General features: G+C 38.1%; 1 long non-coding RNA gene and 1 pseudogene across 5 annotated transcripts in view; both read left to right on the top strand.

Annotated features, from left to right (window-relative positions):
- The window catches only part of LOC123855616 (uncharacterized), an 89,050-nt gene that overhangs the window by 23,354 nt on the left and 41,474 nt on the right, over positions 1-24,222 (top strand). The window lies entirely within an intron of this gene.
- LOC123856301 (U6 spliceosomal RNA) lies at positions 18,209-18,305 on the top strand (annotated as a pseudogene).

The raw sequence follows: 24,222 nt of genomic DNA, 5'->3' as shown, positions 1-24,222 counted from the left end.
ATTTTTGGTTACCATTAGATTTATATAGAACATCAACTGCATATAGGAGTCTGTAGGAAGTTGATAGTCACTTAAGTTTGAACCCATTCTAAAATTACTAAATTTTTACTCATCTCCACCCCCCCCCCATGTTTTAGGTATATGGTGTCATATTTTACATCGTTTTATTTTGTAAATCCCTTGACTGATTTTCACAGATGTACTTAATTTTACTGCTTTTGTGCTTCCTACTTTTCTTATTCCTGTTAATGGTCTTTCCTTTCTGCTCAAAGAGTCCTCTTTAACATTTCTTGTAAAGCAGGTTTAGTGGTGATGAATTCCTTTAACATTTGTTTGTCTGGGAGAGTTTATTTCTCCTTCTATTTTGAATGATAGCCTTGCTGAATAGAGTATTTTGGGCTGCAGGTTTTTTCTTTTAGTACTTTGAATATATCATGCCATTCCCTTCTAGCCTGCAAAGATTCTGTTGAAAATCAGCTGATTGCCTTATAGGTTTCCCTTGTATGTAACTGTTTTCTTTTCTCTTGCTACTTTTAAAATTCTCTATCCTCTTTTTTTGCATTTAAATGATGTGTTTTGGTGTGGACCTCCTTGGGTTGATTTTGCTGGGGGATCTCTGTGTCTCCTGGATCTGGATTTTTGTTTCCTTTCCCAGATTCAGGAAGTTTTCAGCTATTATTTCTTCAAGTAAATTTTGTCCTTTCTCTGTCTCTTCCCCTCCTGGGATCTCTATACTGCAAATGTTACTATGCTTGATGGTGTTGCTGAGTTTCCTTAGTGTATTTTTATTTATTGTTATTTTTCTTCTTCCTGTTCAGCTTCGTTGTTTCCATTACTCCAGGTTGCTGATCCACTCTTCTGCTTCCTCTAGTCTACTATTTATTCCATGTAGTGTATTTTTAATATCAGTTATTAGGTTCTTCATTTCTGATTGGTTCTTTTTTATGTTTTCTCTCTTTGTTGAGTGTCTCACTGAGGTCCTCCATTCTTTTCTCAAGTCTAATTAGTATCTTTATGACCACCACTTTGAATTCTTAGGTATTTTACTTATCTCCATTTCATTTAGCTCTCTTACTATGGTTTTGTCATGCTTGTTCATTTAGGACATATTCCTCCGTCTCCTCAAACTCTGTGTTTGTTTCTCTGTGTTAGGAAAGTCAGCTATGTCTCCTGCCCTTGAAAGTGGTAGCCTTATGAAGAAGAGCTCCTGTAGTGTCCTGCCATATAACGTCCCCTGTTCACTAGAATCTGGCACTGCAGGGGACTAAAGTTCAGGGGAATTCAGTTCAAGGGCACTTTAGTTGTGTGTGCCCTGCTCTTGTGGCTGAGCCATGTTTGCCTTCAATCTAGTCATCTGCAGTGGCTCTGTTGTGAGCAGGGTTTGGTCCCTGTGTTAATGGGCCAGTTTGGGGCTACCTTGGGCTTGACTTGGGTCAGAGCAGGCATTTGCCAGAGCTGTGGTAGCACCATATTCAGGGCACTCTCCCTGTGTTGATCCCTGAGAAGCTTTTTTGGTGGGCAAGGCCTGCAGTCAGACCAGATGTCTGCCCCCAGCCCACTTCTGGGGCTGCAGGTGAACTGATGTGTGTGGTTAGCTTCTCTCCCCAGGGCAAGAGTCACTTTGGAGTGGTCCTGGTTTCTGTTTGGGCTGCTTGCACAGTGTCAGGTTCTGGCAATGCTTTGGATGGACGCCTGCTACAGACAGGTTGGAGTGGGCGGATCCACAGGAGAGCAGTCGGGGGAAAAGCACTGTTAGCATTCTAGGTGGAGAGTGTTTGCGTTGGTCCCACAGGTGTCCATGTATCTAGGTTGCGGGTCAGGGATGGTAAATGGTGCCCGCCAGCTCCTTTGTTCCTGGAGAAGTGTGAAGATCCCTGCCCCTCCAGTATACATTCTGAAATTAACTAATAAATCCTTTCCAAATACCCCACGTGCCTCTCACACCACTGCTTGTATGCTGTATTTCAGTGTGGCTGTTTGTTATGTTTTTTTTTTAGGGCGGGGATTCAGTTTCTTTCAGAGCCCAGCTGTTGATTTTTAAAGTTCCCAGTGTTAAGCCCCACTCATTGTAAGAACTTCCAAAGTTATCTCCCTATGGTTTTCAAAGCTAAATGCTATGGGGATTCATCTTCCCAATGTGGGCCCCCCATGCCTGGAGTGCCTGGTGTGGGATCTGCTCCTCTCCCCTCTCAGTGCCTGTGGTGTACCTCCCTCTCATGGACAGGTCTTCAGGTCAGCTTGGTTCCTGACCACGTCTCTGCCTTTCCTACTACTTTTGATGTGGCCTCCTCTCTACATCCACCTGTGGAGAGTCTGTTCTGCCAGTCCTCAGTTCATTTTTGGATTATTTACATTGATGTTGGTGTTATCTAGGTGTATCTGTGGGAGGAGGTGAGCTTAGGATCCTCCAACTCCACCATCTTCCCCAGAATTCTATCTGAAATCTTTGTTTCTTAGGGCGCCTGGGCGGCTCGGTTAAGCATCTGCCCTCTGCTTCTCCCTCTGCCTCTCCCCCTGTTTGTGCTCCCCATCTCTCTCTGTCAAATAAATAAAATCTTTTTAAAAAAATGAAATCTTTGTTTCTTAATCTAGGTGATTATTGCTATGGTCTTCCCACTTAGAATGGTGTTATAGTGCATCCCATAAGTTTTGGTGTTTTTTTTCCATTTTCATTTGTCTCAATATTTTTAAATTTTTCTCTCTCTTTTTTTAAAGATTTTATTTTTACGTAACCTCTACACCCAGTGTGGGGCTCAAATCCACAACCCCAAGATCAAGAATTGCATTCTCCATTGACTGAGCCAGGCAGGTGCCCCTTAAATTTCTCTTTTGAGTTCTTCTTTGACCCATTGTTTGGTTGTGAGTGTATTGTTTACTGTCCATGTATAAGTAAATTTTATAGTTTTCTTCTTGTGATTGATTTCTAATTTCTTGATTTCTAGTTTCATACTATTGTGGTTGGAGAATATGCTTGCTATGATTTCAGTTTTCTTAAAATTTCTTAAGACTTCTTTTGTTCCCTTTATGATTTATGTGCACTTGAGAAAAATGTATTTTACTTTTGCGTGGAGTATTGACTGTTAAGTCTCTCTGGTTTAACATGTTGCTTAAGTTCAGTGTTTTACTTACTCATTTTATGTCTTGATTACCTATGCATTGATGAAAGTGGGGGTGTTGTAGTCCCCACTTGATTTTCGTCCCTTACATCTCTTACACATCTTTATTATTTTTTTTTTCCCCTTATGGTCCTCTGTGTGAATTCCACTGCCCTCTGTTTAAATCTACTGATCCTTTCTTCCACTTCATTAGTCTGCTGTTGAACCTCTGTGTTATATTTTTTAGTTCTGTGGTTGTATTTTCATTTCTGTGGTTTCTTTTTTTTTTTTTTAAGATTTTATTTATTTATTTGACAGAGAGAGAGAGAGAACACAAGCAGGGGGAGCAGGAGAGGGAGAAGCAGGCTCCTCACTGAGCAGGGAGCCTGATGTGGGGCTCGATCCCAGCACCCTGGGATCATGACCTGAGCTGAAGGCAGACACTTAAACAACTGAACCACACAGGCTCCCCTTCATTTCTGTGATTTCTGTTTCATACTTTCTTATTTGGTCTCTGTTGAAACTCTCACTCTGTTCATGCATCATCTCCTGGCCTTACTGAGCATCTTTTTTTTTTTTTTAAGATTTTTTTTTTTTTAAGATTTTTTTATTTATTTATTTGAGAGAGAGAGAGAATGAGAGAGAGCAAGCACATGAGAGGGAGGAGGGTCAGAGGGAGAAGCAGACTCCCTGCCGAGCAGGAAGCCTGATGCGGGACTTGATCCAGGGACTCCAGGATCATGACCTGAGCTGAAGGCAGTCGCTTAACCAACTGAGCCACCCAGGCGCCCAAGATTTTATCTATTTATTTGACAGAGAGAGACACAGCAAGAGAGGGAACACAAGCAGGGGGAGTGGGAGAGGGAGAAGCAGGCTTCCCGCAGAGCAGGGAACCTGATGCGGGGCTCGATCCCAGGACCCTGGGATCACGATCTGAACTAAAGGCAGACGCTTAGTGACTGAACCACCCAGGTGCCCCCTTACTGAGCATCTTGATCACCATTATTTTGATCTTTTAGTCAGATAAGTCACTTATTTCTGTTACATTGAGTTCTTTTTCTGGGGTTTTATCTTTATTTTGAATCACATTCTTGTGTTTCTTCATTTATCTTTACCTCATTAGTTTCTGTGCATTAGATAAAACAGCTACCTCTCCCAGTCTTGAAGGACTGGCCTCATTGAAGAGACGAAACTTACTATTGAACCCTGCTTTAGCTCTTGGTTATCTTCCAAACCTTTTTGATTATCCATGTAGCTTTCTTGTGTTGTTGTTCATTGTGGCTCCCAGGAGTTGTGTGTGCTGAGCCCCTTACTTACAATGTGTGATTTTCTTGTCAATCTGATGTGTAGGAGTTGCTCAGCTGGTGTCTGGATTTCTTCCAGAGGTTATTGTTTCAGGAGCCTCCCATTTTGCCATCACAGACTAGAACCTCCAGAACTCTCTTTTGACTGCTGCCTTTCTGTGTCTTCACATGATCTATATTATATGCATTCATAGAGAGAGGGGAGGGGGGTTAGGTGTCTTTTACTAGTTTATATGGACACTACCCTTTTGAATTATTTAACTTTAATTATCCTTTTAAGGCTTAGTCTCCAAATACAGTTATTTTGGTGTTAGGGCTTCAACATGTGAATTTTGGTAAAACAACTTAGTCCATAAAAATGTGAAAAGATGTCCTCACTGATAAGAATAAAATGTTAATTAAACTTACAGTTTTTACCTAGCAAAAGTTTAATATCAACTAGATTTTTCAAGGTGAGGGAAAATATTTTCTTACATTACTGGTGTTGAAGTTAATTGGTATACGCTTTCTGAAGGGCAGTCCTGTAATATGTGTCAACATTAAAATGAACCCTTAATAAAAGTTTTTGAAATATAATTTACACAATATGGTTCACCCATTATAAATGTATAACAATCATTTTTTAAAATAACAACAGGGTTTTATTTTTTTAATTTTAATTTTATTTTATTATGTTATGTTAGACACCATACATTACATCATTAGTTTTTGATATAGTGTTCCATGATTCATTGTTTGCGTATAACACCAGTGCTCCATTTAATACGTGCCCTCTTTAATACCCATCATCAGGCTAACCCAGCCCCCACCCCCCTCCCTCTCGAACCCTCAGTTTGTTTCTCAGAGTCCATATTCTCTCATGGTTCATTGCCCCCTCTGACTTCCCCCTTTTCATTTTTCCCTTCCTACTATCTTCTTTTTTTTTTTTTTTAACATATAATGTATTTGTTTCAGAGATACAGGTCTATGATTCAACAGTCTTACACAATTCACAGCACTCACCTTAGCACATACCCTCCCCAATGTCTATCACCCAGCCACCCCATCCCTCCCACCTCCCACCACTCCAGCAACCCTCAGTTTGTTTCCTGAGATTAAGAATGCCTCATATCAGTGAGGTCATATGATACATGTCTTTTTCTGATTGACTTATTTCACTCAGCATAATACCCTCCAGTTCCATCCACGTCATTGCAAATGGCAAGATTTCATTCTTTTTGATGGCTGCATAATATTCCATTGTGTGTGTGTGTGTGTGTGTGTGTGTGTGTGTGTGTATATATACATACCACATCTTCTTTATCCATTCATCTGTCAATGGACACCTTGGCTCTTTCCATAGTCTGGCTATTGTGGACATTGCTGCTATAAACATCGGGGTTCATGTACCCTTCGGATCACTACATTTGTATCTTTGGGGCAAATACCCAGTAGTGCAATTGCTGGGTCGTATGGTAGCTCTATTTTCAACTTTCTGAGGAGCCTCCATACTGTTTTCCAGAGTGGCTTCACCAGCTTGCATTCCCACCAACAGTGTAGGAGGGTTCCCCTTTCTCTGCATCCCTGCCAACATCTGTCATTTCCTGACTTGTTAATTTTAGCCATTCTGACTGGTGTGAGGTGGTATCTCATTGAGGTTTTGATTTGGATTTCTCTGATGCTGAACGATGTTGAGCACATTTTCATTTGTCTGTTGGCCATTTGGATGTCTTCTTTGGAAAAATGTCTGTTCATGTCTTCTGCCCATTTCTTGATTGGATTATTTGTTCTTTGGGTGTTGAGTTCGATAAGTTCTTTATAGATTTTGGATACTATCCCTTTATCTGATATGTCATTTGCAAATATCTTCTCCCATTCTTTCGGTTGTCTTTTGGTTTTGTTAACTGTTTCTTTTGCTGTGCAAAAGCTTTTTATCTTGATGAAGTCCCAATAGCTCATTTTTGCCCTTGCTTCCCTTGCCTTTGACAATGTTTCTAGGAAGAAGTTCCTGCGCCTAAGGTTGAAGAGGTTGCTGCCTGTGTTGTCCTTTAGGATTTTGATGGACTCCTGTCTCACATTTAGGTCTTTCATCCATTTTGAGTCTATTTTTGTGTGTGGTGTAAGGAAATGGTCCAGTTTCATTCTTCTGCATGTGGCTGTCCAGTTTTCCCAACACCATTTGTTGAGGAGACTGTCTTTTTTCTATTGGACCTTCTTTCCTGCTTTGTCGAAGATTAGTTGACCATAGAGTTGAGGGTCCATTTCTGGGCTCTCTATTCTGTTCCATTGATCTGTGTGTCTGTTTTTGTGCCAGTACCATACTGTCTTGATGATGACAGCTTTGTAATAGAGCTTGAAGTCTGGAATTGTGATGCCACTAGCTTTGCTTTTCTTTTTCAACATTCCTCTGGCTATTTGGGGTCTTTTCTGGTTCCATACAAATTTTAGGATTATTTGTTCCATTTCTTTGAAAAAAGTGGATGGTATTTTGATAGCGATTGCATTAAATGTGTAGATTGCTCTAGGTAGCATTGACATCTTCACAATATTTGTTCTTCCAATCCATGAACATGGGACATTTTTCCATTTCTTTGTGTCTTCCTCAATTTCTTTCATGAGTATTTTATAGTTTTCTGAGTACAGATTCTTTGCCTCTTTGATTAAATTTATTCCTAGGTATCTTATGGTTTTGGGTGCAATTGTAAATGGGATTGACTCCTTAATTTCTCTTTCTTTTGTCTTGTTGTTGGTGTATAGGAATGCCACTCATTTCTGTGCATTGATTTTAAAGATTTATTTATTTATTTATTTATTTATTTATTTATTTGAAAGAGAGAGAGCTAGTGAGCAGGAACAGAAGCAGGGGAAATGGGAGAGGGAGAAGCAGCCTTCCACTGAGCAGGAAGCCTGATGCAGGGCTTGATCCCAGGACCCTTAGACTATGACCTGAGTCGAAGGCAGACGCTTAATGACTGAGCCACCCAGGCACCCCTCTGTGCATTGATTTTATATCCTGCCACTTTACTGAATTCCTGTATGAGTTCTAGCAGTTTTGGGGTGGAGTCTTTTGGGTTTTCCACATAAAGTATCATATCATCTGCAAAGAGTGAGAGTTTGACTTCTTTCCTGATTCAGATGCCTTTATTTCTTTTTGTTGTCTGATTGCTGTAGCTAGGACGTCTAGTACTATGTTGAATAGCATTGGTGATAGTGGACATCCCTACCGTGTTCCTGACCTTAGGGGAAAAGCTCTCAGTTTTTCCCCACTGAGAATGATATTCGCTGTGTGTTTTTTGTAGATGGCTTTTATGATATTGAGGTATGTACCCTCTATCCCTACACTGTGAAGAGTTTTAATCAAGAAAGGATGCTGTACTTTGTCAAATGCTTTTTCTGCATCTATTGAGAGGATCATATGGTTTTTGTTCTTTCTTTTATTAATGTATTGTATCACACTGATTGATTTGTGGATGTTGAACCAACCTTGCAGCGCAGGGATAAATCCCACTTGGCCTTGGTGAATAATCCTTTTAATGTACTGTTGGATCCTATTGGCTAGTATTTTGGTGAGAATTTTTGCATCCATGTTCATCAGGGATATTGGTCTGTAATTCTCCTTTTTGATGGGGTCTTTGTTTGGTTTTGGGATCAAGGTAATGCTGGCCTCATAAAACGAGTTTGGAAGTTTTCCTTCCATTTCTATTTTTTGGAACAGTTTCAGGAGAATAGGTATTAATTCTTTAAATGTTTGATAGAATTCCCCTGGGAAGCCATCTGGCCCTGGGCTCTTGTTTGTTGGGAGATTTTTGATGACTGCTTCAATTTCCTTAGTGGTTATAGGTCTGTTCAGGTTTTCTATTTCTTCCTGGTTCAGTTTTGGTAGTTGATACATCTCTAGGAATGCTTCCATTTCTTCTAGATTATCTAATTTGCTGGCATATAGTTGCTCATAATATGTTCTTATAATTGTTTGTATTTCTTTGGTGTTAGGTGTGATCTCTCCTCTTTCATTCAGGATTTTATTTATTTGGGTCGTTTCTCTTTTCTTTTTGATAAGTCTGGCCAGCGGTTTATCAATCTTATTAATTCTTTCAAAGAACCAGCTCCTAGTTTTGTTGATCTGTTCTACTGTTCTTTTGGTTTCTGTTTCATTGATTTCTGCTCTTCTCCTGCTGGGTTTAGGTTTTATTTGCTGTTCTTTCTCCAGCTCCTTTAGGTGTAGGGTTAGCTTGTGTATTGAGACCTTTCTTGTTTCTTGAGAAAGGCTTGTATTGCTATATACTTTCCTCTTAGGACTGCCTTTGCTGCATCCCAAAGATTTTGAACAGTTGTGTTTTCATTTTCATTTGTTTCCATGAATTTTTTTAATTTTTCTTTAATTTCCTGGTTGACCCATTCATTCTTTAGTGGGATGCTCTTTAGCCTCCATGTATTTGAGTTCTTTCCTACTTTCCTCTTGTGATTGAGTTCTAGTTTAAAAGCACTGTGGTCTGAAAATATGCAGGGAATGATCCCAATCTTTTGGTACTGGTTGAGACCTGATTTGTGACCTAAGATGTGATCTATTCTGGAGAATGTTCCATGGGCACTAGAGAAGAATGTGTATTCTGTTGCTTTGGGATGAAAAGTTCTGAATATGTCTGTGAAGTCCATTTGCTCCAGTGTGTCATTTAAAGTCTTTATTTCTTTGTTGATCTTTTGCTTAGACGATCTGTCCATTTCAGTGAGGGTGGTGTTAAAATCCCCTACTATTATTGTATTGTTGTCGATGTGTTTCTTTGCTTTTGTTATTAATTGCCTTATATAATTGGCTGCTCCCATGTTAGGGGCATAGATATTTACAGTTGTTAGATCTTCTTGTTGGATAGACCCTTTAAGTATGATATAGTGTCCTTCCTCATCTCTTATTATAGTCTTTGTTTTAAAATCTAATTTGTCTGATATAAGGATTGCCACCCCAGCTTTGTTTTGGTGTCCATTAGCATGGTAAATGGTTTTCCACCCCCTCACTTTAAATCTGGAGGTGTCTTTGGGTCTAAAATGAGTCTCTTGCAGACAGCATATCGATGGGTCTTGTTTTTTTATCCAATCTCATACCCTGTGTCTTTTGATTGGTGCATTTAGCCCATTTACATTCAGGGTAACTATTGAAAGATACGAATTTAGTGCCATTGTATTGCCTGTAGGGTGACTGTTACTGTATATTGTCTGTGTTCCTGTCTGGTTTGTATTACTTCTAGGCTCTCTCTTTGCTTAGAGGACCCCTTTCAATATTTCTTGTAGGGCTGGTTTCGTGTTTGCAGATTCCTTTAGTTTTTGTTTGTCCTGGAAGGTTTTTATCTCTCCTTCTATTTTCAATGACAGCCTAGCTGGATATAGTATTCTTGGCTGCATATTTTTCTCATTTAGTGCTCTGAATATATCATGCCAGTCCTTTCTGGCCTGCCAGGTCTCTGTGGGTAGTCTGTTGCCAATCTAATGTTTCTACCATTGTAGGTTATAGATCTCTTGTCCTGAGCTGCTTTCAGGATTTTCTCTTTGTCTCTGAGACACGTAAGTTTTACTATTAGATGTCAGGGTGTTGACCTATTTTTATTGATTTTGAGGGGGTTCTCTGTGCCTCCTGGATTTTAATGCTTGTTTCCTTCTCCAATTTAGGAGAGTTTTCCTCTATAATTCGCTCCAATATACCTTCTGCCCCTCTCTCTCTTTCTTCTTCTTCTGGGATCCCAATTATTCTAATATTGTTTCCTCTTATGGTATCACTTAACTCTCGAATTCTGCCCTCATGATCCAGTAGTTGTTTATCTCTCTTTTTCTCAGCTTCTTTAGTTTCCATCATTTGGTCTTCTATATTACTGATTCTCTCTTCTGCCTCATTTATCCTAGCAGTTAGAGCCTCCATTTTTTTTTTTTTAAGATTTTATTTATTTATTTGAGAGAGAGAGCACATGAGAGTGGGGAGGGTCAGGAGGGTCAGAGGGAGAAGCAGACTCCCTGCCGAGCAGGGAGCCCGATGCGGGACTCGATCCAGGGACTCCAGGATCATGACCTGAGCCGAAGGCAGTCGCTTAACCAACTGAGCCACCCAGGCGCCCCTGTAGAGCCTCCATTTTTTATTGCACCTCATTAATAGCCTTTTTTATTTCGACTTGGTTAGATTTTAGTTCTTTTATTTCTCCAGAAAGGGTTTCTTTATTATCTTACATGCCTTTTTTAAGCCCAACTAGTACCTTTATAATCATCATTCTGAACTCTAGTTCCAACATCTTACTAATGTCTGTATTGATTAGGTCCCTGGCAGTTGGTACTGCATCTTGTTCTTTTTTTTGAGGTGATTTTTTCTGTCTTGTCATTTTGTCCAGAGCAGAATAGATGAATGAGAGAAGAAAATGGTAACAGGGTAACAGCGACCCCAGAAAAATATACGCTAAACAAATCAGAAGAGACCTGAAACCAGAGGAAAAGAAAGAGAAAGAAAGAAAAAAAAAAAAAAGGAAAAGAAAAAGATTTAAAGAAAAAAAGAGAGAATATGATCAAATATGATCAGGCTGGTGAATAGATCAGTGCCACACACTAGATTTTGGGCATATTTTGGTCTGTTAGAGGAAACTGCCTCCCAAAATTTTAAAGAGAGAAAAGCTTATATATGTACAAAAATAAGGGTAAATATGATGAAGGATTGGAATATGACTATAAAGATGAAAATTATAAAAGATTTTATAAAAGGAATTGATAAGAAGTTGGTTGAAAAAAGAAAGAAGAGGAATTAAAAAAAAAAGGGGGGAGAGAATGTGATCAGGCAGGAGACTAGAACAAAGCCATACACCAGAGATTTAGGGTATATTTTGGTCTGTTAGAAGAAACTGTATCCCAAAATTTTAAAGAGAGAACAACTTATATATATATACCAATAATAAGGTTAACTACTATAAAGGGATAGAATATGACTCTAAAAATGAAAAATAAAAAAGATTTTTAAAAAAGGGATTGATAAGATGTTGGTTGAAAAAGGGAAAAAGAAAAATTAAAAAAAAAAAACGAAAAAAGGAAATTAAAAAAATTAATTTTGAAAGACTAAAGAATCAGGGAGGAAAAAGCCATGAATTCTATCTGCTGTATTCCCCTAGAGCTGGCGTTCTGCTGTTCTCATTGATCGGTAAACTTGGTCTTGGCTGGCTGTTCTTGCTGATCTTCTGGGGGAGGGGCCTGTTGCTGTGGTTCCCAAATGTCTTTGCCAGAGGCGGAATTGCTCCGCCCTTGCCGGTCTGGGCTAAGTAATCTGGTGGGGTTTGCTCTCAGGAGCTTTTGTTCCCTGCAAGCTTTCCGTACAGCTTTGGAGGCCAAGAGTGAAAATGGTGGCCTCCCAATCTCCACCCCAGAGGAGCCGAGAACTCGGGGCTCCGCTCCTCAGTGCGCCCCCAGATAAAAGCAGTCGATCACTCCGGTCTCCCCAGTCTTCAGCAGCACTCCGTGCTCACCTGGCCTGTGACCCAGTGTTTCTATCTCTGGCACATGACCCCATTTGGAGTCTCCAAACCCAGCAGATCCCTGTGGTGTGCTCCCGTGCCACTCCCCCCAGGGGAGTAAGGGGAATCTCCCCAGATCTGCCACTTGTTGAGTCCCTGCTGGAGGAGCAGTGGCCCAACAGTGCCGTGGATCACAGTTGATGGCAACCCCGAGCTGAGAGCCTGCTCCTCGGCTCCATCTCTGCAGCCGGCTTCCCCGCTCCGATACCTGGGAGCTCTGCCGCACTCAGGCACCCCCAGTCTTTCTGTGACCCCGAGGGTCCTGAGACCACACTGCCCCAGTGAGGGTTCCCCCCGCCCCCGCCCCGGTTAGCCACTAGAGCGACATCCCTCAGCGGAGCCGACTTCTAAAAGTTCCAATTTTGTGCTCTGCAGCTCTATCACTTGCTGGTAGCCGGCTGATGGAGGCCCCCTCCCCTGCCATCTATCTTCCCGAATATCGCCTTGGATTCACTTCTCCAAACGTCCTACCTTCCAGAAAGTGGTCGCTTTTCTGTTCAGAGAGTCGCTGCTATTCTTTTCTTCGATCTCCTGTTGAGTTTGTAGGTGTTCAGAATGGTTTGATCCCTATCTAGCTGAATTCCTAGGACCAGATGAAATTTAGGTCTCCTACTCCTTCGTCATCTTGCTCCCCCCCCCCTTATTTTATTTTATTTTAAAGATCTTATTTATTTATTTGAGAGAGCAGGAGAGTGAGACAGAACACAAGGTGGGAGAGGAGGGTCAGAGGGAGAAACAGACTCCCCCAACTGATCAGGGACCCTGATGCAGGGCTTGATCCTGGGACTCCAGGATCATGACCTGAGCCAAAGGCAGATGCTTAACTGACTGAGCCACCCAGGCACCCCCAATTCAATCATTTTTAGTAAATTTATAAGAGTTGTGTAACCATTACCATAATTGGATTGTAAAATGTTTTTATCATCCCAAAAAGATCTGTGTGCTGTTTGCAGTCAGTCCTTGCTCACACTCTCACTCAGGCAGTACGTGAAGGGCATTGTATATGTGTAGATTTCCCTTTTCTAGAAATTTGGTAGATATGAAATAATGTAATGTATAGTCTTTTGTTTGGTTTCTTTTCCTTAGCATAATGTTTTTGAGGTAAATCTTTGTTGTATTACTGATCAGTAGTTCCTTTTTATTCCTGAATTATATTCCATTATATAGTTCTGCCCCATGTTGTTTATCCATTCCCCAGTTAATAAGTATTTGGACAGTTTTCATTGTTGGGGCTGTTATGATTAATGCAACTATGATGATTCACATGCAAATCCTTCTGTGGATATTTTCATTTCAACTGGAGAAATACATAGTGAGTGGAACTGATGGTTTGTGTGCTAGGTTTATATTTAATAGTTCAAGAAACTGCCAAACTGTTTTCCAAAGTAACTATAACATTTTACATTTTCACCAACAATGTAGGACTGTTGCATTTTCTGTACATCTTATCAAAACTTGGTATTGTCAGTTGCTTTCATTATACTGATTATTGGGGGTGTATAGTGGTGTTTTACTGTGGTTTTAGTTTGTCCTTGACTAAAGATGTTACAGCATATTTTCATGTGCTTAGCAGTTAACATATTTTCTTTGTTAAAATATTCAACTTTTGCAAATTTTTATAACTGGTTGTTTGCCTTCCTAGTATTGAGTACTAAATTGTGAGAGTTTTTTATATGTTTGATAGAAGTCCTTTATCAGATATATAATTTGTAAATATTTTCTCCCAGTGTAGTTATTTTGCAGTGTATTTGGAACGTCTTTTCTTTTTCTTAAAAGTGTCTTTTGCGTAGCAAGGTTTTTAAATTATAATGAAGTACAATTTGTGAATTTTTTTCATTTAGTGTTTGTTTTTGATGTCAAACTAAGAAATTTTTACTCAACCCCAAGTCACAAATATTTTGTCCTATGTTTCCTTAGAGGATTCCTATTGTTTTAGCCTGTATACTTTTGTATATGATCCATTTTAATTAACTTTTACATATGGTGTGAGGCATGGATCTTAGTTCTTTTTCTTTTTGCATGTGGTTGTCTAAATGTATCAGTACAATTTCTTGAAAAGACTAGACTTTTCTCATTGAGTTATTGGCACCTTTGTCAAGAATTAGTTTACCATAGGGGCACCTGGGTGGCTCAGTCGTTAAGCACCTGCCTTCGGCTCAGGTCATGATCCCAGGGTCCTGGGATAGAGTCCTGCATCGGGCTCCCTGCTCCACGGGAAGCCTGCTTCTCCCTCTCCCACTCCCCCTGCTTGTGTTCCCTCTTTCGCTGTATCTCTCTCTGTCAAATAAATAAAATCTTTTTAAAAAAAAAGAATTAGTTTACCATAAATATAAGGGTTTCTTTTTGAACTTCCTCTTTCATTGAGATATGTATGGCTATCCTTATGCCAATACCAGACTGTCAGAATTACCATAGTTTATAAATTTTGAAATCTTGTAGTGTAGGTTCTCTATTATCTTTCAAAGGTGCTTGGCTATTAGAGGTTCTTTATATTTCCCCATAAAATTTAGGATTGTTTTGTCATTTTCTACAAGAAAGCCTGCTGGGATTTTACTAGGAATTTTTGTTGAATATGTAGACCAATTTAGGGGAGAAATGCCTTCTTAACAATATTGAGTCTACTATCTCTCCATTTATTTACATCTTTATTTTCTCTCACGGTCCTTTTTTAGTTTTTATTGTACAGGTTTTATACTATTTTTTGAAGATTTTATTTGAGAGAGAGAGAAAGAGTACAATAGTGGGATGAAGGGGCAGAAGGAGAAGCAGACTCCCCACTGAGCAGGGAGCCTCATCTGGGGCTCTATCCCAGGACCCTGAGATCATGACCTGAGCCGAAGGCAGACGCCTAACTGACTGAACCACCCAGGTGCCTTATACTGTGTTGTTAAATTTATTTCTAGGTGTATTGTTTTTCATTCTGTTGTAAATCGAAGTGTTTTATTAGTGTTTTCATTTTCATTCTGCATATAGTGTATAGAAATATAATTGACTTTTGTGTATTAGCTGTATCAGTGACCTTCCCAAACCTGCTTATTAGTTTTATAATATATAGTCTTATAATATTTTGTAAGTCACTTTGTGTTTTCTGCATCCAGTTGTCAGATTTTTTCTTAAAGGATCAAATGAACGATCTCAGGACTGTGGCCATGTGCTATCTTTTGCAAGTACAGTTGAACCTTGAACAAAATGTTTTAACCTGCATGGGTACCCTTATATTCCTTTTTTACCCCCAATAAATACAGTACAGTACTGTAAATTTATTTTCTCTTATGATTTTCTTAATATTTTCTTTTGTCTAGCTTACTTTATTGTAAGAATACAGTATATAATACATATAACATACCAAATGTGTTAATCAACTGTTTGTTATCAGTATGTCTTCCAGTCAACAGTAGGTGATTAGTAGTTTAGTTTGGGGGGAGTCAGTAGTTACACACAGCTTTTCGACTGCAGGAGTCAGCACCACTACCCCCCTGTTGTTCAACTCTGACATGAAAGCATTTATTGGCAATATTACATAAATGAATGGGCAGGGGTGTGAATCAGTAGTACTCTATTTACAAATTTACGTGCTCTTTGTATTTTATAGGCAAACTGCAGGCTGTAGTTCTCTAATTCCTGTTTTATATACATAGTTATGTCATTTGCAAATAAACACCATTTGTGTATGTGTGTTTCAGTTTATAATCCTTTCGTATCTTGTTGTCTTTTAACATCAGATCGAAAACACTGTAAAAGATAAATGAATATTGTAGCATCAAAAATCTTTGTCTTATTCCTTATCTTAGGGATAAAGAATTCAATATTTCACTGTTAAGAATAATGTTAACTGTAGAATCTTTTGTAAATGCTCTTTATCATGATAAGGAGGTTCTAATCTTCCATTGTTGAGCATTTTTTAAAAATCTTTAATGTTTGTCAAGTGCTTTTTTATCATTCATGATAAAACATCATCATGAGATTTTTGTCCTTTATTCTTTTAATAAGGTATATTGTATTAATTGGCTTTTAGCTGTAAACCAATCTTACATTCTTGGGATAAATACCTTTGGTCATGTTTTATAATCTTTTTTATTAGTTGCTGAATTTGGTTTGGAAATTTTTTTAAGTAAACTCTATCCTGACCTGGGGCTTGCACTCATGACACCAAGGTCAAGAGTCACATGCTTCACTGACTGAGCCAGCCAGGTGCCCCTGGTTTGCTTTTTTTTTTAGTGACCTCTGTGTCCAACATGGAGCTGGAATTCACTCATGACCCTGAGATCAAGGGTTGCACACTCTACTGACTAAGCCAGCCAGGCTCTCCTGGTTTGCTTTTTTTTTTTTTAAAGATTCGTACCTCTATGTTCATGGGTATTTTGGTCTGTAACTTTTATGATGTCTTTTTCTAGTTTTAATATTGGGGCAATATTGGCTTCATTGAATGAATTGAGAAGTATTCCCTCCTTTTTTTTTTTTTTTTTTAAAGATTTTATTTATTTATTTGACAGAGAGAGACACAGCGAGAGAGGGAACACAAGCAGGGGGAGGGGTAGAGGGAGAAGCAGGCTCCCCGCAGAGCAGGGAGCCCGATGCGGGGCTCGATCCCAGGACCCTGGGATCACGACCTGAGCCGAAGGCAGTCGCTTAACCGACTGAGCCACCCAGGCGCCCTCCCTCCTTTATTTTCTGAAGGAGTTTCTGAAGGATTAGTATTATTAAAACAAACAAACAAAAAACATCTCACCAAAGAAGCCATGTAGGCCTAGGCTTTTCTTTTAGGGAATTTTTTTTTTTTTTTAACTCTATTTCTAAGACTGCCCATTTTCATCGTGGCTTCAGTATTTTCTTTTATGCATCTGGATTTTGAATAACATTTAGAACAATTTCTTTTTACTCAGCATACCAGTCAGTTCTCAAACATTTCCATTGCTCCCCCTCCATCCACTCACTACTCTCTCTAGTGACTCTTTTTTTTTTTTTTAAAGATTTTATTTATTTATTCATGAGAGACAGAGAGAGAGACAGAGGCAGAGGGAGAAGCAGGCTCCCCGCAGAGCAGGGAGCCCGATGCGGGACTCGATCCCAGGACCCTGGGATCATGACCTGAGCCGAAGGCAGACGCTTAACCGACTGAGCCACCCAGGCGTCCCTCTAGTGACTCTTTTGTCTCCCCCTCCAAGCAATGTAAGTGTTCTGAATACATCTTCTAAAAAATTAAGGAAACATGACCCCTCCCTCCAGGGAATACAATTTTCCAGTATCTGACTCTAAAGAAATGGAGATCTATGTTTTCCCTGATACAGAATTCAAAATACTGGCAAGGAGGTTGAGTAAGCTGCAAGAAAATACAGATAGAGAATGCAATGAAATTAATAAAATGATATGCAGACAAAATGACACTTACTTCAGTGAGTCAGAATAAAAAACGAAACAAATACTGGAACTTAAGAAGACAATTAAGTAATGAAAAGTGAAATACAGAGCATCAGCAGTAGACTTGATCAACCAAAAGAGAGAAACTGTGAACTTGAAAACAGGCCATTTCAAACTATTTAGTTAGAGAAGAACAAAGAAAAAAATTAAAATGGTTAAGAAAGCCTATATGAATTAAGGGAGACCATGAAGAAAAGCAATTTATACATTGTGGAGTCCTGGAAGGAGAAGAGATGGAGAAAGGGACAGAAAGCTTATTTAGAGAAATAATGACTGAGAACTTCCCAAATCTGAGGAACAATTTGGACAATCAAGTTTAGGAAGTTCATAGGTCCCTAGATTTAACCCAAAGAGAGCTTCTCCAAGATGCATTATAATAAAACTATCTAATAAAGACAAAATTTTAAAGCAGGAAGACAAAAAAGTCCTCATCTACAAGGAAACACACATGATGCTATCAATGGATTTAACCTTGCAGGCCAGGAAAGAGTGGGTGTATATATTCTAATGCTGAAAGAAATAAGCTGCCAACTAAAAATATGTTATCCAGCCAAGCTTTGCTTCAGAAATGGAAGAGAGAGACTTTCCCTGATTAACAAAAAGCTACCACTTCACCTGCTTTACAAGAAATGCTAGAAGGAGTTACTTAAGCTTAAATAAAATGACACTAATTAATAACATGAAAAAATATGAAAATATAAAACACATTAGTAAAGGTACTTATATACTCAAATTGTGTTACTTGAATACTGTAATATGTAACCATTTGTTTTTAGTATAACAGTTAAAGAACAAGAGTATTAAAAATAACCCTAGCTACAATCATTTGTTATTGTATACACATTAAAAAATGGCAAATGGTGACATGAAAAATGAAATGTGTGTGCTCACTTCGGCAGCACATATACTTAAAAATTGGCATGATACAGAGAAGATTAGCATGGCCCTGTGCAAAGGATGACATGAAAAATGAAATGTTTGCATGGGGATAAAAGAGTAGAGTTTGTATGCATTCTAAATTGATTTATCAGTGTAAAATAGACTATTATATCTGTAAGATGGTTTATATAAACCTTGTGGTAACCAAACAGCAAAATCAATAGTAGATACAGAAAAGATAAAGAGAAGGGAGTCAAAGCATGGTACTACAGATAATCATCAATTCACAAGGAAGATAGCCAAAGAGGAAGAAAGGAACAAGTGCACTACAAAACAGCCAGAAAACATGGCAATAATAAGACCTTAACTATCAATAAATTGGCAATAATAAGACCTTAACTATCAATAATTATTTAAATGTAAGTGGATTAAATTCTCAAATTGAAGGAATAACATTGCTGAAAGATTGTAAGAATAAGACCTAATTATGTGCTGCTTATAGGAGACTCACTTCAGTATTAAGGACATACATAGGATAAAAGTGAAGGAATGGAAAAAGATGTTCCGTACAAATGAAAACCAAAATATAAGGCGACTGTACTTCTATCAGACAAAATATACTTTAAGTAAAAAGCTTTAACAAGAGAAGAAGGTCAGTTCATCAAGAGACCTAACAACTGTAAATATATATGTGTTCAACATTGGAGCATCTCAGTATATTAAAAGAATAGCAGATATGAAGGGAGAAATAGATGGAAATACAACAATAGTAAAGGACTTCATTACCTCTCTTTCAACATTGGATAGATCATCCAGATAGAAAATCATCAAGGAAACACTGAACTTGAACTATCCTTTAGATGAAGTGGACCCCCTTATAATTTATTAATCAACATTGATATATTATTAATTGAGGCTCATAATTTACATTTGGAATCACTCTTTGTGTTGTATAGTTGTATGAGTTTATAAAATGCATAATGTCATGTGTCATATAGCATCATGTTACACCATTACAACATCACACAATAGTTTTACTGCCCTAAAGATCCCCTGTGCTCCAACCATTCATCTCTCCCTCCTATTCCATGGCATCCATTGATAATTTCGTTGTCTTTATAGTTTTGTTTTTACAAAATGTCATATAGTTGGAATCATACAGTATGTAGCCTCTTCAGAGTAGCTTTTTAAAAAATTGACCCAGGATTTGTTTTAATCAGGTATGGTAAGACAGACACAGAGATGACTGTCAGGAAGGGAGACATTTTTATACTTACTGGAGGTACAGCATGCAACATAGGCTTACATGGGGAAGCACCAGCGTCTGTTTTGAGGTAGAAAAAACAAGGAAAAAACATGGGCAAGAGACTTTACTGTGATTTCTGCAGAAAGGAATGGGTGGGATAGGGTAAGCAGGCTTAGGATTGATTAGTTTGAACAATTTCAGAAGGCTTTGTGACAAAATGCTGTCCCTAGTTGCTAGTATATGGCTCTGGGGTGATTAGGGCAACGGAATAGTGGCCCAGTAAAGAAAGTTTAAGTTTGTGCTCTGGTTGGTTAGTTTGCATGTGAAAGGCTTACTCCCAGGTAAATTTTTACTATCTATAAGGAATTAGCTACCCTAGGAGACACAGGTAGCCACGGAGACACACACTCTCCAGAGTAAGGAAGTCTCCGGGTATGAAAAAATCAGAAATACAGAAAGTAAAAAGGTATTTATTTCATTCACTACACAATATGCATTTAAGTTTCCTCCATGTTTTTGTGGCTTAGTAGCTTAATTTTTTAAAGATCACTGTATAATAATCCACTGTAGAGATGTATAGCAGTTTGTTTTCACCTCTTAAAAACCTTTTAAGGACCTCTTGGTTGTTTACAGTTTGAGAAAATTAAGAACATGCTATGAACATCCAAGTGTGGAGTCTTGTGGACATAAGTTTTCTATTTGTTTGGGTAAATATCTAGGAGAAAGATTGCTAGTTCATATGGTAAGAGTAAGTTTAACTCTATAAAAAACTGTCAAATTATCTTCCAAGGTGGTTGATCCATTTTCTGTTCCTACCAGCAATGAATAAGTGTTCTTGTTTCTAGACATCTTTGTCAGCATTTTGGATTTTAGCCATTCAGATAGGTGTATAGTGGTATCTCATTATTTTAATATGCAATTTCCTAATTGCTATAGGATGTTAAGCATCTTTGCATAAGCTTATTTGCTATCTGTATATCTTCTGTGAGGTGTCTGTTCAAATCTTTTCTGTTTTTTAATTGGATTGTTTGCTTTCTACTGTTAGGTTTTAAGAGTTCTTTGTATATTTTAGATTCAAGTCATTTATCATGTATGTGTTTTCCAAATAATTTTCTCCTAGTCTGTGGCTAGCCTTTTTATTCTCTTAAGAGTGTTTTTTGCACAGCAGAAATTTTTAATGACATCTGACTTAACAGGTTTTATTTTTCATGGATCATGCTTTTGGTTTCTTAAGATATCATTCCCAAGCCCAAAGTTACCTAGATTTTCTTCTGTTTTATCTTCTAGAAGTCTTTTAGTTTTGCATTGTACATTTAGGTTTGTGATGAATTTTGAATTTTTTTAAAAAGTTTAAAGCCTGTCCCTAGATTCATTTTCTTAATGTGGATATCCAGTTGTTCCACCTGCATTTGTTGAATGACACCTTTCTTCACTGAATTGTATTGGTTCTTTTGTAAAAGATCAGTTGGCTGTATTTGTGTGGATCTATTTCTGAGCATTTTATTCTGTTTCATTGATCTGTCTATTCTTTTGACAATACACAGAGTCTTGATTACTGTATCCTTGTAGTAAATCTTGAAGTCAGAGAGTGTTAGTGCTCCAACTTCTTTATCTTCAGTGTTGTGTGGATTTATTTTGGGTCATTTGCCTTTCCATATGAACTTCGGAATCAGTCAACGTCTACAAAATAACATGCTGAGATTTTGATTGATATAGTAATGATTCTGTAGCTCAAGGTTGGAGTAACTGTCATCCTAACAATACTGAGTGTTCCTATCTATGAATTTGGAATATTTCTTCATTTATTTAGTTCTTTGATTTCTTTCATCAGTTTTTTTAGTTCTGTACTTTTTAATGTGCTAAATGTTTATGCATTTTTAATTTTAATTTTATATTGTTCATTGCTGGTATGTAGGAAAGAACTTGACATTTGTATGTTAACCTTGTAGCTTGCAAGCTTGGCTATGCTCACATTAGTTCCAGGAGTTCTTTGTTGTTGATTCTTTTGGAGTTTTGCATAGTCAACCATGTCATCTGCAAACAAAGATGGTTTTATTTCTTCCTTTTTAATCTGTGTACCTTTTAGTTATTTTTCTTGACTTGTTCCATTAGCTAGGACTTCCAGCACAATATTGAAAATAGTGGTGATGGGTTTTGGTAGATGTTCTTATCAAGTTGAATAAGTTCCCTTCTATTCTTAATTTGCTGTGAGATTTTTAATCATAAATGGGTATTACTCTTTTTTAAAAAATGCTTTTTCGGCATCTATTGACATGATAATATGATTTTTCTTCTTTAGCCTGTTGATGTGTAATGGATTACATTACTTTGCAATGTTGAGGTAGCTTTGCATGCATAGGATAAATCTCGATTGTGTTGTATAATTCTTTTATACATTGTTATATTTGATATTATGTTTGTTGAGGATGTTTGCTTTTATGTTCTGAGAGATACTACTATGTAATTTTCCTTTCCTATAATGTATGTGATTTTGGTAGTAAGGTATTGCTGGCCTCATAAAATGAGTTAGGAACACTTTCCTGTTACCCTATTTTCTGAAAGATACTGTAGAGAATTAGTATCATTTCCTATTTAAATGTTTGGTAGAATTCACCAAGTGAAACCATCTGTGCCTGATGCTTTCTGTTTTAGAAGGTTATTAGGGATTCAGTTTCTTTAACAGGTATGTGCATAGATTATCTTTCTTTTTGTGTGTATTTTGCTAATTTTGACCTTTCAGGATTTTGTTTAATCTAAGTTATCTAATTTGCTTTCATACAGTTGTTCATAGCATTTCCTTATAATACTTCTAATTTCTATGATGTCAGTAGTCAGGTACTTTTTCATGATGGATTTTTGTAATCTGAACTTTTTCCTTTTTTTTTAACAATTTTTTTTTTAAAGATTTTATTTATTTATTTATTTGACAGAGAAGAGCGCACAAGCAGGGGGAGCAGCAGGCAGAGGGAGAGGGAGAAGCAGGCTTCCCACGGAGCAGGGAGCCTGATGCGGGGCTCGATCCCAGGACCGTGGGATCATGACCTGAGCCAAAGGCAGACGCTTAACTGACTAAGGCACCCAGGCACCCTGAACCTTTTCCTTTTTTATTTCCATGGTCATTTTAGAGAAACATTTCTAATTTTGTTGATCTTTTAAAGAAACAAATTTTGATTTTATGTATGTTCTCTATTTTTTTTTATTCTCTCATTTGTTTTTCACCTATTCTTTATTTCTTTAATTCCTTTTGTTTCAGGTTTTTCTCCCTAGTTTCTTAATGTGCTAAGTTAGGTTCTTCCTTTGAGATCTTTTAAAAATATTGGTATTTACAACTATAAATATACCTTTATGTAATTTATATGCATCTCTTCGGTTCACTTTCATTCATCTGAAAGTATTCTAATTTTCCTCATGATTTTTTCTGTGACATTTTAGTTACTTAAGAGTGAGTTGTAGGGGCACCTGGGTGGCTCAGTTAAGCATCTGACTCTTGGTTTTGGCCCAGGTAATGATCTCAGGGTTGTGGGGTCAAGCCCCACTCTGGCTCTGCATTCAGTGGGGAATTTGCTTGGGATTCTTCCCCCCCCTCTTTCTCTCCCCCAGTGCTGTCTCTAAAATAAATAAATCTTTTTAAAAAGTGAGTTGTATAAGTTCCACATAGTTGTGATTTGTAATTCTTTTCACATTTTTGTTATTGACTTCTAATTCATTATCAAAATATACTTTGTACGATTTTAATTTGTCAATTTATTGAGACATGGCCTAAGACGTGTTCTAAGATGTGTTCTATTCTGGAGAATGTTTTGTGTACTTGAGAAGAATGTGTATTTTGCTATTATTGGTTAGCGTTTTTATTGATGTCTTTGATCTGGGTGGTTTATAGTGTTGTTCATGCCTTCTACTTTTTGTTGAACATCTTCCTAGTTGTTCTAGCCATTATTGAAAGTGGTTTGAATATTCTAATTACTGTTGTCAGTTGTTATTTCATGTATTTTGGAACTCTGTTTTTAAAGGTGCATTCTTTGTCACTGAAGCATTTTTATGATAGTAGTTTTAAAATTCTTGTAAGATAATTCCAACATCTTTGACATCTTATTAGTGTTTTTTGATGGTCTTTTCTCATTTAAGTTGAATATGCCTCATTCTTGCTAGGATGAATAAGTTTTGACTGTACTCTGGTAATTTGGTGTTATGACATTCTGGTTTCCGGGTAAATGTTACTCAGTGAGCTGGAATTTAGTCATGGCTCTATTCACATACATAGTTTGTGGAGGCCCCCATTAGGTGGAAGGGGAAAAGGCCTTTGTTCCTGCTGTTAAGAGTAGTAGTCAGTGTCTGATTATACAGTGCCTCTTCAAATGCCTGTCAACTAGTACAGGGTAGAACACCAGCTAGTAAGTGCCAGGTCACAATGATAGTCAAGGCCCTAATCACACTCACACCCTCCCAGTGCACCTGTCCACCAGGAGAAGATGAGGTGTGTTTTATTTCTGGGCTATGATGGCAGTGTTCCACTCACATCTTTGTAGGGTCCACATTATTAATGTGCCAGGATTGGCAGTCGGTTTCTGCTCATACAGCAGCTGAATGTACCCAGTGTTTGGGAGAAGGGACATTGCCTTATTCCTGGGCTGGGATGATAGGGCTGTGCACACATGCAGTCTCTGCAGATACTTACTGGCAAGGTTGTGGTGCTGCTTGCTGGCTGTTGTGCAGAATGGTGTGGGAGACAGGCATTTCTCTTTGTACCATTCAGGTAACATAGAGTTGGCATT

Source organism: Mirounga angustirostris, unplaced genomic scaffold (genome assembly GCF_029215605.1).
Source record: "Mirounga angustirostris isolate CCGP_5_RB_7025 unplaced genomic scaffold, mMirAng1.0.hap1 SCAF_16, whole genome shotgun sequence".
Classification (NCBI taxonomy): Eukaryota; Metazoa; Chordata; class Mammalia; order Carnivora; family Phocidae; genus Mirounga; species Mirounga angustirostris.
Note: the sequence above shows the minus strand (reverse complement) of the source record. Positions and strands in the feature narration are given on the sequence as shown.